At 36.3% G+C, this 16,236-nt stretch overlaps 1 pseudogene; it reads right to left on the reverse strand.

Annotated features, from left to right (window-relative positions):
- Positions 1-420: 420 nt before the first annotated feature.
- LOC102477900 (elongation factor 1-alpha 1-like) overlaps positions 421-16,236 on the reverse strand; it is a 43,114-nt pseudogene continuing 27,298 nt past the window's right edge.

A 16,236-nucleotide genomic window follows, 5' to 3' on the forward strand; every position in this document is an offset into this window, starting at 1 on the left:
ATTCAGTGTTAGTGCTATTTTTTCTGAAACTTTTTCACCATCTGTAAAATGGGAACAATAGTCCCCAAATCACAAGAATGCTGAAAAGATTTATAATGTTCTGTTCATAAAATGAATAGTGTAGTTTGGACAGATACATAGAAACAAGAAAGGATGCAGATAGAAGCAGGAAATAATATGTATAGTAGATGCACTGCTGTATAATCCATATGCCTTTTACAGTTGAAGAACTTATCTCCCAGTTTCCGGGAATTCTGTGATCAGACAGTCTCATATTTAAGCCTTCTTTGGGATTGTCTTGGCTATGCCCAATCTATGTCCCCCAGAGCAATTTATCACCTAGTAGAAAGAGATAGTAAAACCAGGTCCCATTTTCCATTGTGGCAGGACACTGAAGAGCCATTTAAAATTCCTATGAAATCAGCTGAGGACCTCCTTGAAACTGCATCGCAACACCTCTTCTTCTTCCTGATTATGTTCTCTTCCCTTCCCATTGTTGGGTAGAAATCCAAAGAGCACCGTAGAATAAGTGTTCTGCATTATGGTCTCTGTGTAACTCTTGTGCCAGAGAACAGAGTCATGTTACCTATCCCACCAAAACCCCTTCTTTAGATTCCAGTGGTTGCTAATTCATTTTTGATTTGAGATTGGTCATTATGTCATATGTATTTCCAAATATCTCAAATCGATCAGATTTTTAGCATAGATGTATTCTGAACCTATTATTTACTTATTTATTGCCATAAGGCATGTCTGCTTGCAAGAGAGAAAAAGAGAGAGAGAGAGAGAAAGAAAGAGAAGTGAGAAATCAAGCCCAAGGAGGGATGGCCATACCACTATCTCTTCTCTTCCGTTCGCCTCTAGGGATTTCCGGCACACATGTACATGCGCCCAGAGTGTTTTTCAAGCTGCCAGGTCTGGGACTTGAACTGCTCAGTCAGTCATGTGGTATCTAGCACTTTAACCACAACATCATCTGCTGGCCCCAGAATATAATAATTATCAAAGTAATCTCACTGTAAAATAAAACAGACATAGAGCACACACATGCACAAATGTTATTTAATGAAATATTGAAGAAAACACCCTTATAACCAACGTCCATGTTAAAAAGTAAAATTTTGTAAGCTACCCAGAAGCCCCTCCACGTGCCTCATCTAAAGAACCCTCATTCTCCCCAAATAACCACAAAAGTAAAAAAATTCCTCAAACTTTTTTGCAGTTTTGTCACCACCCAACTATGCATCCCTAGATATCATAATTTAATTACTCCCATTTTTCACCTTGTATGTCTTAAGAGACTTAAAAGTCTCTTTTTCTCTACAAGTTTCTTCTCCATTTTTGAAAATTTCCTTTAAAGTTTACCTGTTGTACTATTTGAGTCATTTTAACATTGACTTTCATAGTCTGAATTTTGCTGGCTGTGTTCTCATTTTACCATCTAGTATATTTCTCTGTCTTAGGTATTTCATGAAAATTGGCAAATGTTTCCAAAGACTTGATAATATGTGAATTCGATCATTTTATCAAGTCAGGGTCATATTGTATTCTTTCCTCAGAAAACATGTAAGGTCTCTCTCTCTTTTTGTTTTTAGGAGCTCTTAATACTCAATGTCTGCATATACTAATTCATTGCATTTGTAATACATTGATAGTCTATCATTCCTCTTTCAATTGTTAGTTGGAATGCTTTCAAAAGGAGACACTTTTGGGGAACCAGCAGTTAGCGCAATGGCTATGTCACTGGACTCCCACATAGTTGACCGTGGTTCACGTCTGGGACCCGGTGTCTTAAAAAAAAAACTCACACCGGGCGTGTGTGCATGCGTGCGTGCGTGCGTGCCCAAGATCCCGAGAGGAGAATGGAGGAGAAGGGATTGTGGTGTGACCATCCCCCCTGGAGGGTGATTTCTCGCTTTCTGTCTGCCTCTCTCTGTCTCTCTCTGTCTGTCAGGCAAGCGCACACGCTCTATAGCGAAAACCTCTCCAAAAAAAAAGGAGACACTTTTGCACATATACTAATTGGTTACATAGGGCTAAAATCTGTATAGGAAAGGTACGATACATTCTTGCCTTCTCCTTTATTTACCAAAAAAAATGTATTGTTTAACTCATCTTATTTAGGTCACTAATTATTATGTATTAATATCATTACAAAATAATGAATTTAAACATAGTTGATAGGTTTCATGCTATTTTAATTACTATTCATATCGAAGCTCAAATTGACCCATCTCTGCCCAGTAGGAGCTTCTTTAATTTTGCTCCTGAGTTCAATTCATATAAAAATTGTATGTAAAGTTATAACTCTATAACTGTTGGGTCATCAGGAAAGTCATGATGGATTTTTTCTCTATGTGTCATGACTTTCCTAATGCCCCAATAGAACTTTAGAGCAAAGGTTTGCATTGTAAGTGGTGGTATGCTAGAAAATTTGTAACAACTGGCTCTCTCGAAAGTAGAAATCCTTATTTGTAACATTTATTGAGTTTTGTGGTAATAATTTTGCATATATTTATATGTATATAATTATTTATGAGCTCATAGCAATGCTTTCAATTCTAGTGCAGTAGTACAGGGTTTTATTTATCCTTTACTGTATTATATCTGTGTCTCCTTCTTCCTATTTGAAGAATCCTGCTTCTAAAAACACAGAGTATGCTAGAATTCAACTATCACATAAATGCTCAATTATTTGATACAATAACAGATAAAAAAGTCCCAGAATAACGTATTAAAACTGTCACCCCAAAATAGTTACTAACTGAAAATTTTATATATGCTCCTTCCCTATCTCCTCTACATTTTTTTACAATTCTGTTATATCTACATTGATTTAACATGTAGCCATTTATACATGCTTTTTCTGTTTTAACCTTCACTTAGTCTCTCTTTCACAGGTTATTATATATTTAATTACCACTGCTATTCCTTATATTGCTGTTTCTCTAGTAGTTTTGGTAGTTTCAAGATTATACACTACATTTCTCAGGAAATTATAGTGGGAAAAATATTTCTTGAGTTTCTGCATGTTGATGACAATTATTGCACATTTTTTTTTTTGGAGGGGTTTTTGCTATAGGGTGCATGCGCTCGCCAGACAGACAGAGAGAGAGACAGAGAGACAGAAAGCGAGAAATCACCCCCCAGGGGGTATGGTTACGCCGCAATCCCTTCTCCTCCATTCTCCTCTCGGGATCTTGGGCACGCACGCACATGCGCCGGGTGTGAGTTTTAAGCCACCAGGTCCGGGACGCAAACCGCATCTGGCTACATGGAAGTCCAGCGACATAGCCATTACGCTAACTGCTGGTTCCCAATTATTGCTCTTTTAAAGTCGATACATCAGGAAGCAAAACTTTGGCTCACATTTTCTTTTTTGGACTACCATAAATATATCATCCCATTTACCTGTGTCTTAAAGCATTGCTTTTAAAGAAAATTCTGACAATCTTAATTTTCACTCTGTTATGTCACATATCCTTTGTTATTTGTATGCTTAAAGGATTTTTTATTTTGCTTAAAGCCTAGCAGTTTTACAAGAGTTATAAGAATAGTGGCATGTAATATGCTCTTTTCCCAATGTCATAGGGTAAGTATAATAAAGGCCTGAAAAGAAGTCATTAAAACACACTGGTTTTGGTCAATTTGCTTGAAAGATTAAAAAGAGGGACCAGCAGTTAGCGTAACGGCTATGTCGCTGGACTCCCACGTAGCTGACCGCAGTTTGCGTCCCAGACCTGGTGGCTTAAAACTCATGCCGGGCACGTGTGTATGCATGCCCAAGATCCCAAGAGGAGAATGGAGGAGAAGGGATTGTGGCGTGGCCATCCCCTCTGGCGGGGGTGATTTCTCACTTTCTATCTCTATGTCTCTCTCTGTCTGTCTGGCGAGCGCACGCACCCTATAGTGAAAAACCTCTTAAAAAAAAAAAAAGAAAGAAAGAAAGAAAGAAAGAAAGGAAAGAAAGAAAGAAAGAAAGAAAGAAAGAAAGAAAGAAAGAAAGAAAGATAGATTAAAAAAAATGTAACTATCTCACCTACAGGTAGAAGACAAAAAATGGTGAAATTCCAGGGATTCCTGCTCTTTTACCTACTCTCTAGCCTATGGACTTTGACTTCCTGATCATGAACATTTATTTTTTTCACCTGTTGTGTGAGAATCCTGATAACTAAATACAAGTGGTTGTGTCCTAGGGGATAACCACAAGAGTTAGCATATTCATTAATTTAATTAGGACCTTGTTTACACTTTTGCTGTCAACCATAATCATTTGTTTATTTGAACTAAAATCACCTGACTTCATTAGAAGCATCAGTAGCTGTCTGTAAATGAAAGTCTGCTTGACTTTCATAATTAAGTGTAAATCTAAGAGGCTTGATTTCTAATAGGACAGGCAATATTTTCACAAGCTGACAATGGAAATCAAGGACAGGGGTCCATGTTAAACTTAGCCTTTATGATAAAGTTAAAGATAGGGAACTAATTAGCATGAATGCTGTTTTCCACTTGCTTTTCAGTCCCACAGTTCATTGTTTAGCTCTTTCTTTTTCAAAACAAAACAGGTTCAAGTGAGTTAGAAACCTTGCAAGCAGGTTTCATAGGGTGTCATTTCACTCAGATAATTGCACAATTTCTCTAGTCCAATTTAGAAAAAAGTATATTTGTTCCCTCCAAATGAAGTTTCTTCTTTAGATCAACTTTCATAATTAACAGAAAAAAGCAAAGTGCGGTAAAATAGAATGAGGTTAGAATTAGAACATTTGAGGTTTGGACTCTGGTCTTATAGACCTACTAACTGAGTGAGCTTGAACAAGTTACTATTTTTCTGTATCTCAGTATCATCTTTTGAAAAGTAGAAAATAATGACATATGAATCTCAAATGAAATGATGGGTGGGAGAATAGTATAAAGGATAGGGTAATACATAATCTCTGTGTGGTGAATAATTTTTTTCTCGGGGACTCATTTATGATGATGTTTCAAAGTGAGCACAAAAATGATAACTTGGTATTGAGTGTGCATTTCACTGGACCCGTTAAAGTATCTTTTGTGTAAACTTATTAATTGGTTAATATTTGAAAACTGATTCTATACATTTAATTGAGATAGATGGGAAGGGAGAATCCTTAAAAGATCATATGCCCACCCCTTAATCCAATGGCAATATCACTTTAGCTTCATTTTGAATAATACTACCTCTGGTGATTTGGCTTTCTAAAAGTGGTGTGTCCATTCTTTTATTTTAGTAATCACAACCTAGTCAATGGAATTGAAAATTTTCATTAATGGGTTGTGATTGTTCAGTTGCCTTAGGCTTATCCTTGTTAACACTAGTTCTTGCTGATATAAACGGGGCCTGGCTGCCAACAAAACTCTGAAGGAAGCCAAGTGTGTCTTTTGCTATTTTCCTACACTCACGACCCCCACCAGCATCTTCTCATTTTGGCATGTTCTTCTTTTTCCTCAGTTGCCTATTTCCTATCCAACTTTTGTTGTCACCTGTATGACAATTTAGTTCATAGCTAATAATTAGAGTGTTAGAAAATAACCATTTTAAAGCACATCTCCTCACAGTGTTACTGGTGTTTTTAAAAGAAGAGTAATGAAAGAGGAGAAACAGCCTAAAGGGATGGAATATAATGGCAACATGATTGGTACTAGCCTGTATTATGTAGGCAATTACATACTCTGCTCATAAGGTTTTCCTTTTTAGATGCAGGAGATTCACAAATTTGAATTGTATCTATCTAGGTGAGAAGGCTATAAAAGAAACAAAACATAAAACTCTGATACTGACTTATTCTCTTATAGCTTTCTTCTTTCTCAAAAATATAGATCATAGGAAAAAAACTGAAATAAATGCAATCTCTAACTTATTAGGTTCTTATTAATCTTGGTTTGACTCTAAGTAGCAATGCACAATGCATTAATAACAGTCAAAAAGTGCTGAAAAGAATGGATCCTGTTGGGTACCAAAATGGTAAGATGGAAGGCCCTTGTTCTTCAAGGAAAAAGGAATCCATTGGTGGTAAACAGCTAGCCACTTGAATATCATTTAGTACATACTCAAAATGAATGTTACCAAAATATGTATTTAGTTCTTTGAGCTCATAACTAGAAACTCAGAAAAAACGCAGTCTTGAGCAAAGTAGGCATCCTTGGACCCTGCCTTATACATTGGGCCCCAGCTCTTGGCCTAATATGAAGCCAGCCACTATATGGATGATTACTGTGGGGCTACTTACACTAATTTTCATAAGACAGACCATTTTATTCCTGACTGTGAGAAACTTTAAAGAGCAAAAAAAGTGTTTCACTGGAAAAGCCCCTGTTCTAATGAAGCTAAGTTTACTTGGAAAAGTGCATGACTATAAAGGACTAGATATGGTAATGAATACAAACTCAATCCCCTTTCTCAATCTCTGCAAAGGATAAAATTCATCTGGTATATTCTCAAATATACAATATTATTCCTTATTTTTTTTTACCTTCACTTAGAACCACTTTTGCCTTTGTGCAGAACACAGCCTGGAATTCTGGGGCTATTTATTCCTTGATGTGATTCTTCTAATGCATTTGCATATATAGAGATTGGGATGTGGAAACAGTCTCCTTTAACTGTATTACATCTGCGTGGCATAGTAGTGCTAAGAATTTAAAATATACTACAATAGATAGTAATAAAATACTACAAATAACAAAAGGAAATCACAATATTGGAAATAAAATGTAAGAGTGCATGTTAATTATTCAAGGAAAATTATCTTAAGCCCTTCATCTAATTTTCATTCGTGGACCTCACGGCTCTTACCCTTGTACTCCTGCTTCAAAATCTAATATTTCTATGCCCTTCTAAAAGAACCTTCTTAAAATGTCCACCATAACAGTTTGACTATCCCTTAAACCACTGCAAAATCCCACTCTTTTTTTTTTTTTGAGAGGTTTTCGCTATAGGGCGCGTGCGCTCGCCAGACAGACAGAGAGAGACATAGAGACAGAAAGGGAGAAATCACCCCCCAGTGGGGATGGTCACGCCGCATTCCCTTCTCCTCCATTCTCCTCTCGGGATCTTGGGCACGCACGCACACACGCCCAGCGTGAGTTTTAAGCCACCGGGTCCGGGACATGAACCACGGTCGACTACGTGGGAGTCCAGCGACATAGCCATTACGCTATCTGCTGGTTCCCAAAATCCCACTCTTTAACTACAGATTTGGGCTTTCTTCAGAATCCATCCCCACCTACCCTTACCATCAAGTGTAGTCCCCAGAAACAATGGCATGGAGCAGTGCATTTTTATAAATCTGGTTATGTTTATTCATGGATGAAGTAGACTAAATATTAAGGTAAGTAATGTGAACTCTTCAGCAGAACAGTCACAGATGGGCCTTGGCCCTTCGAGATCTAGTCACTTGTATATACCTGAATGGGACGTGAACATACTATTTCCTCTGATCTTACATTTTATAACCATCAAAAGTTTAACTATTATTTCCTTCTTTCCTTTCTCAAACACAGTCATACTTTCTAAGGAAAGATTATAATTCTCAGAGGCAACAGCATCTAGGTTCATGTTAAGAAAAAATGACATATACTCTGTCCATAGTACAGAGTGAAAGCATTTTACATCATGATGATTTTATATATATATACACACACACTATAATTTGATATTTATATTGTTATGATGTCAATATGGTGTTCCTTCTCCCTATATTCATTTTATAGCTTCTATTATGTTCATGCATCTAATTCCCAGAAATCTACCGAAAGGAAATGAACTTCATTACCATGTCCATTCCAAACAATAGAACCATCTAACCCTATAGTCTATCTTCTGGCTACTTAAGATCCAGAAAAGCTTTCGGATTATCACCTTTATTTGCCTTATTCCAGATCAAATTCTTAGAGAAGGTTGAAGTGGGGAAGTCACTAAACACTAATTTTGATCACTACATTTCCAGCAGTAGAAGGATTTATGAACTATTGCCACATAGCGGTTCCCCAAGGTCAGAATTTATGGGGTCATTATTCTCTCAGTTACACCTGCTTCTTTATATAAGTGGATTGGCGAGGGAGTCAGTGAGTACACAGGTATCTGTATCATTATATTGGTTATATTTATTGTTCAGCCCTTATTTTATTCTAAAAGGGAAGGTAGTTTAGTGTGATTGGTCACTAAAGCAATATTCCAACTGAGTAAAGAACACAGAGGCTCTCTACTAGTTTTGCAATTTCTTGTGACTCAACTTATTTCAAAATAATAGAAATAAAAGGGAAAATAATTACTGCTGCCAATGTATAGTGTGTTTGTATTTTTTATAAATATGTTAAAAAACTATGCTTCAGGGACCAGCAATTGGTATGTTTAAGGTGCTGGACACTCCCACATGCCGACCACGATTCAAGTCCTGAACCTGGTGGCTTGCTTTCCCACTTTCCCTCTCTCACTTTCTCTGGTCAAATTAAAATAAATAAATAAGTAAAAAATAAATAATTCTTTAAAACACAAAACAAAACCAAAACTATGCTTCAAAGAGAAAAAAAATGCTCAAGGAATGAGTCAACTGGATTACTTAACTCAGAGTGTTTTTTCTCTGTAGACTTTATAATATGGTTAGAGAAGTTACTTTGTCTCAGATATTGTTCTAAACAAATTTATTCACATTATATGTTATATATCTTTCTAGAAATTCTTGTATTATAGAACCCTGAGCTTTGTCATTTGATTATGAATTTTATGGAGAAAGAGATAACACTTCACTCATTTTTGTGTTTGTAGTATAGAGCATGATTCTTGATGAATAGTAGTAGCCCTAACAAATTATTCTTTCTGGGTTAATAAATTTTGTTTGTACTTGTAATGGACATTTTCTACGTTTTGATTATTTAGTATCCATTCATTCTTCCTAGGAGCACTTAAATTTTATTTTGGTCAATTATCTTTTCTCCATTTGAGACAATCTGGTGGGAAAGTAATCAACATTCACTGACATTTCCACCCCTTGCTCAATATATACTAAATGTCTGCACTCTGTGGCAGAAATAGAAAGATTCAAAGGCAGAATAGTAGGGAGAATAAGTATAGGTACCAGAGACTATATGAAGTGGAGGATGGATGGGAGGAGCTCAGGGAAAAGGCATTAAACAGACACAAGAATGCAAAGTTCGTTGTTGGAAACAAGATATATAGTAATATTCTTGATTTTATTATCACACATTGCTTGCATGCTATGAAAAACCATATTGTATGTCATAAATATGTGCAACAATAAGATTTGATAATAAATGTTTTAAAAATTTTATTCATTGTCATTATTATTATTTTAATTTGACCAGAAAGAAAGAGAGAGAGAGAAAGTGAGAAAGCAAGCCACCTGGTCCGGGACTTGAACCATGGTTGGCCATGTGAGAGTCCAGTGAGGTTAACCATCATGCTACCTGCTGGACCCAAGTGTAAATAATAAATTATAAAATAAAACAAAATTGGAAATAAAAAAAGGATGAGCACATACTATGCAATTAGATGCTCTCTCCCCAGAATTTGACTCTAGCTGAAGGACAAATATACGGAAAACATTTGACAGTCCTCCGTTAGAGCAGTGGCTTCTTGACCTGTGGGTAAGGAAGACATCCTATGTTGGGGGAGAAATAGGATAGAATGAATCTGGGTCCATGAATGATCTCACACAGAAATTATTTAAAAATAGGTGTATAGAAAAGTGACTATAGTTTATGATAATATTGTTACTGTAGTCTTGAAAAATATCAGGAAAATGGATGTTATATACTCTCACATATAACAAAGTGCTAACTGTGTAAAGCAATACATGTATTGATCAGCTATACTTGATCATTCCACAATTTATACACACTTCAATTTTTCATGTTGTACATGATAAAATATGCAATTTTGGTGTCAGCAGGTGGCATGGTGTTTAAGGACACTGGACTCCCATAGGGCTGACCACGGTTCAAGTCTGGACTTGGCAGCTTGCTTTCTCACTTTCTCTCTCTCTCTCACTCTGTTCCTCTCTGGTCAAAATAAAATAAATAAATAAATAAATAAAGAATAAATAAAGTTAGATAAAATGATTATTTAAAAATACTCAATTTTATCTGTAAATTTAAACAAATTAAATAATATATGTACAAATTAAAAAGTAGGTGTTGCTATCACATTTTCATTAGAAATGTATAGATTACACAGACTGAGAGTTTGTAAACAAGTAGAACATTAGAATAAGAACAATAATAAGCTTTATCAAACAATCAACACATGGGGAACAGAAATTATCTTCAGGTACATAAGGAAGATTTACGGATTTGAATACATGAAAGCCTTAACAGAATTCTAATAAGTGGCATATACTCCACGGTCACTAACCATGATGTAAATTTGAAGCTAATATTTAAAGATTTTTAAAATTCCAAGTTACTGCTAAATAACTCACAGGTTATATAAAAATTACAATGGAAAAAGATAAACATTAATATCTGAATATCAATGAAAATATTATGTACTATGAAGTTTTCTAGGAAAAACTTCAAAATACAAAATTACAGAATAAATTTTTGCATAATTAAAGTCTTAATAGTTTTTAAAGAATTATTTATTTAATTTTATTTATCTTTTTTTTTTTTTTGGAGACGTTTTTGCTATAGGGCACATGTACTCGCCAGACAGACAGAGACAGAGAGACAGAAAGTGAGAAATCACCCCCCAGGAGGCATGGTCACACTGCAATACCTTCTCCTCCATTCTCCTCTGGGATCTTGGGCACACACACACACGCACCCGGCGTGAGTTTAAGCCGCCGGGTCCGGGACTCAAATTGCGGTCGACTACATGGGAGTCCAGCGACATAGCCATTACGCTAACTGCTGGTCCCTATTTATCATTATTTTTATTGCTTTTTAAAATTTGCTACAGGGCACACACACTCGCCAAAGGGAGAGAGAGACAGACAGATAGACAGACAGGGAAAGTGAGACAACAAGCTGCCCTGTCCAGGATTCAAACTAGGGTCAACCATGTGGGAGTCCATTGGCCCAAATACCATGCCACTTGCTGACCCCAGTATTTTGTTATATTTGCTTCATTTTCTTAGATTAGGGCACACCCATAGTACATTAGTTAAAGGAATGGGCTGTAGATGGCCAATTGTGGTTCAAATTCTAGTTGCAGCCTGAAAAATATGCAAGGAGTATGTATGTCAATGCCCAAGATTCTGACGGGAAGGAGGAATGGAGGATAAAAGATTTTGGTGTGATCATGCCCCATTGGATGTTTTCTCTCTCTCTCTCTCTCTCTCTCTCTTTCTGTCAATCTCTCTATCCCTCTGGTGAGCGCACAGAATACTCTGGCAATAACAAAAAAATAATAATAATAATAAGTAAAGTTTCAGCTTTTCTGTTCTCCAGTAATCCTGTGCACCTCCCTACATTTCTAGAAGCATCTTCTTTCATGATTGTTGCATATAACTGAATGGACTAGCCAGAATTCTCCAGAGAAAAAGAACTAGTAAAGATAGATTATAACTATATCTCTAGACAGCTATATATAGGTAGGAGGAGAGCTAGATAACAAGCTAGATAGCATAAAGGAGAGAGAAAACAGGTAAAAAAAAAAAGAAAAGTGAGAGAGAGACTGAGGAACAAAACAAAATAAAAAATATGATAAGGAATTGGTTCGTGACATTGTGGAGCCCGGCAAGACCCAAGATCTCCAAAACAAGGAGAGGAGTTCGAGACCCGGAAGAACTCGTGATGTGGTTCCAGTTCAAACATCAGCAGTCTCTGGATCCAAGTTGAGTCTGAAGGCAGGAAAAATAAAAAACTGATGTCCTTACCAGAAAGTTATCAGACAGGAAAGATTATCTCTTACTTAAGAGAGTGCCAGCCTTTGTGTTCTATTCAGGCCTTTCTACTGATTGGACAAGGCCCAATGACCTTAGGAAGGGCAATCTGCTTTATTCATTCTACCAAGCTAAATGTCAATCATATCCAAAATACACTCACACTCACAGAAACACCCAGAATAATTGTATACCAAATAGAGTTGATACAAAATATTAATGATCAAATCTACCAATTTTCATTACTTTTATTTAATACATGTATCCATAAACAATACAATGTTGCTTTGTATATTTCTTAAAACTGTCAAGCTAGCCAGATGGTGTGATGCTTGGGGCGACTGGATCCCACACAGCAGGCAGATTGCAAGGTTTGAGTCCCAGATCTGATGGCTTGAAAGGCACACAGGGCACAAGTGCATGCCCAAAATCCTAAGAAAAGAATGGAGAAAAATTTGTGGCATGGCTATCCCTCTTGGAGGGGTGCTTTCTCACTTTCTTTTTCTCGCTCTATGTCTTTTCAGTGTACACACAGGCTCTAGAGCAAACAAAGTAAAGCAAAAACAAAGCAGATAAACCAGTATAAATGGCAAGCATTAGGGGAATGTACTGGGAAGGTTGAGTGACCTAAGTTTTTTTACTCCCACTGCAGAGAGGGAATGTGGATGCTGGCTGTAGCCCAGTGACCAATTAGAACAGTACCATTTTTTAATAGTGGCCCAATGGGACTGCTGCTTGAGTTGAGCAATCAAAGCTGCACAGATTTCAATTCTTTTTTTTTTTTTTTTTTGAGAGATTTTCACTTGTAGGGCGCATGAGCTCGCCAGACAGACAGAGAGAGACATAGAGACAGAAAGCGAGAAATCACCCCCCAGGGGGGATGGTCACGCCGCAATCCCTTCTCCTCCATTCTCCTCTCGGGATCTTGGGCACGCACGCACACGCGCCCAGCGTGACTTTTTAAGCCACCGGGTCCGGGACACGAACCACGGTCGACTACGTGGGAGTCCAGCGACATAGCCATTACACTAACTGCTGGTTCCCAGATTTCAATTCTTCATTCACCTATGCAGACTAAATTGAAGACTAAAACAGGAAGTATTTCTCTGTAAAAGTTCATCACAAAACACATTGAGAGGATTGGCTTATGGAGCATACCTAGATATTTTGGGGATGATTTCAACCAAAATAAAGCCTTCTATTTGGAAAAAACTCTGGATCAAAGTTTGGCTTTTCTGGTGGCAAATGATTGTTCTTAGTCCTACCTACTATGCTTTGAGAACAAAACTATATATATAGTATCACACTGTTTGTATTATTTTGTACATATAATTTCTTCTAAGCAGCAGATAAACTTAAGCACGGACACACACATGATAATCAAGACAGTATGATCTTGCTTAAAGATAGACATATAGATTCATAGAACAGGACAGTGAATTCATATACACTCTGACACAAATACGGTTACTTGATTCTGCAACTTGCTTTTTTATAAAAAAAAGTTTCTTTTGATTACTAACTTGGTTGACATGTTTAGATCAAGTTCGTTCATTTTAACTTGGATAATTCATCAATTCAATTAAAAAGTTTTATTCATGTTTTTTCCAAAAATCTTTACTTTTACACTGTGTATTCCGTACAGGTCACTTGATGTGCAATGCAATTTTATCTAAGATATACACCTGTAAGCAGAATTTTATCTAAGATATACACCTGTAAGATATAACCTGTAAGTTGCATACTTTCAACTTATTTGATGACACCAATGTGTGGAATGGTGGAGGGTAAGAGGGAGGGAATCAAGGTGAGGGAAGAGTAAAATATATAAGAAACACACACACACACACACAAATTTTTAAATAAAGTTATTTCACCAATTTTCACTCCAACCAGAGACTATATGTTAGTCTAAATCTCAACTACCTCCTTAGTATTGTTAGACTTTTCATTTATGAAAGTTTGATGAATGAAACCCAAATTGTTGTTTTAATGTGAATTTCCATGGTGACACTGACAGCAGCCACTTGTCATTCAGGGAAAAGAGCATTTTATTTTCTAAACTCATTTCAAATTTGTAGAGAACCAAGATGGTTTAAAGGTAGGATCTGGGTGTATACAGTGTTTCTTTCATTTACGATGTCCTGTGCAAACTATTCTTGTGGTGGAACCTGGCTGATGGTATACTCACTTTGTTTCCATCTGCGTCCTTATCCGGAATTGAGTCTATGAGCCATACAATAACTTTCAGTTAGATTTATTTTAGGTTTGTTTAAATTACTTAGAGTTTCTAATCTGCTGTTTAAAATGAAAGGCTCCATAGTGAGGTTGAAGGTATATTTACAGCCCCATTGGTGGATGGCCATTTTGGATTCTACTTTTATAACCTGTCTCTTTATGTATTCTGTTCATTTTACCCCCTTTGGATTGTTTGTCTTTTTCTCTTAATTTTTGTTATTTACATATTTTGGATATTAATTTACTCTATATTATGTATCCCACTTTTCTGAATTTGTGGATGGTATTTTAAGTTTGTTAATGTTTATTGTCATACCCATGATATTATTTATTTTAAGTTTTTGCCATAGGGCACTTGAGCTCGTCTGAGAGAGAAAGGAAAAGTAAAGAGAAAGTGAGAAATTTTTCCTCAGGAAATACAGCCATGCTGTAATCTCTTCTCAAGTCACCAGGTCTAGGACTGGAGTCAAGTCAGCCATGTGGGAGTCCACCACCTTCACAAGTGGACATAACTTAATGGTCCAAGATTTTTAAATTTTAATGTAGAAATTTTTAAAGCTTTTTTCTTTTGATTTATGCATTTTTATTTATTTGGACAAATTATTTTTGACCCAGGAAATAAAAGATATTCTTCTAAGATCAACACATCTAGGAATTACAAAGTAAATACATCTGAAAATCCACTCCTTCCTAAAAACTGAGAACAATAGCAGGAAATTTGGTAAAACTGACCTTTTCCAATACTCAGAAAGTTAACAAAAGTCTTACTTCAATCCAAGGAGCATTTATTCAAGAAAAAATTGAATCTTGGTAAGATAGTGAGTTTAGTGGTAAATTGTTCTATTGTTATCCTCTTTCTGCCCAGATCTTTGAAAATCAATAGTCCCATAAGCATGGTGAAAACCTAGATCACCACACTACTGAAATTAGGAAAAAAAAAAAAAAATTTTGAAGTCCCCAAAACCCTGCCCTGAAAAAGGGGAGAGCGAGATAGCAATAGAGGGGTTTGAAGGCACTGAGAAGGCCAGCAGGTGGCATAGTGGTTAATATGCTGGACTCCCAAATGGCTGACTGTTGTCCCAGACCCAGTGGATTGAAACTCTGCTGTGCCCAAAACTGAGAGCAGAATGGAAGAGAAGGGATTGGGATGTGGCTACCGCCCCGCCTTGGGTGATTTCTTGCTTTCTCTCTCTGTGGGTCTCTGGTAAGCACATGTGCTCTATAGCAAAAATCTATTAAAAAAGAAAGAAAAAGAGAGAGAAAGAAAGAAGGAGAAAGAAAGAAAAAAGGAATTAAATAAAGAAAGAAAGAAAGAAAGAGAAAAAAGAAAAAAAAAGAAAGAGAAAGGAAGAAAGAGAAAGGAAGAAAGGAAGAAAAGAAAGAAAGAAGAAAGAAAGAAAAAGAAAAAGAAAAAAAAGCACTGAGAGTGAGAGATTCCTGGGAATCTAAGAGGCCAGACATATACCTAGGGCTCTGCACATGCCCAGAACTTTGCATACACTTGGGAAATACCTGAGAAAGTATAAAGCTATCAATTCTGTACCATTCAGCATCTCTGCACAAGCAGAAAGTGAAAGCTAGAAATATAAACTGTCTTCTTGAACATTAAAGGCATGTCCCAGTGCATGCACTTAAAGAGATATTCTACAAAGCCTAGGGGACTTGTAGGCCTTAGATATTTTTAAAAATCTCTATCAGTCATTTGTTGAACACCAAACTAATCAAATAGAACTTCAGTGTTCTTATATAGTCAGATATAGTTTTTACAGATTAAGATAAAATCACTGTAGAAACAACAAGAATAACAACAACAAAAAGCAATAATGAAAGAACCTGGTGTTCGGGAGGGAAAACTGATCCCAGAGTGCCACAATACATTATTTAAATTGTCAAGCTTTCTTCAATAACTGATGAAACACAAACAGGCTACATTGTATAGCCCATACACAGGGATAAAAGCTGGTAAGGGAAACTGTCCCTGAAGAAATTCAGATTTTTGGATTTACTAAAAATGACTTAAAATTACATATTTTTTTATTCTTTATTGTTTTTCATTCACATAGTAATATATATATATATATATATGGGGTACAGTGTGATTTTTCTACACATGTATACAATCTGTAATAATCAAATC

Source organism: Tupaia chinensis, unplaced genomic scaffold (assembly GCF_000334495.1).
Source record: "Tupaia chinensis unplaced genomic scaffold, TupChi_1.0 Scaffold145805_1, whole genome shotgun sequence".
NCBI lineage: Eukaryota > Metazoa > Chordata > Mammalia > Scandentia > Tupaiidae > Tupaia > Tupaia belangeri.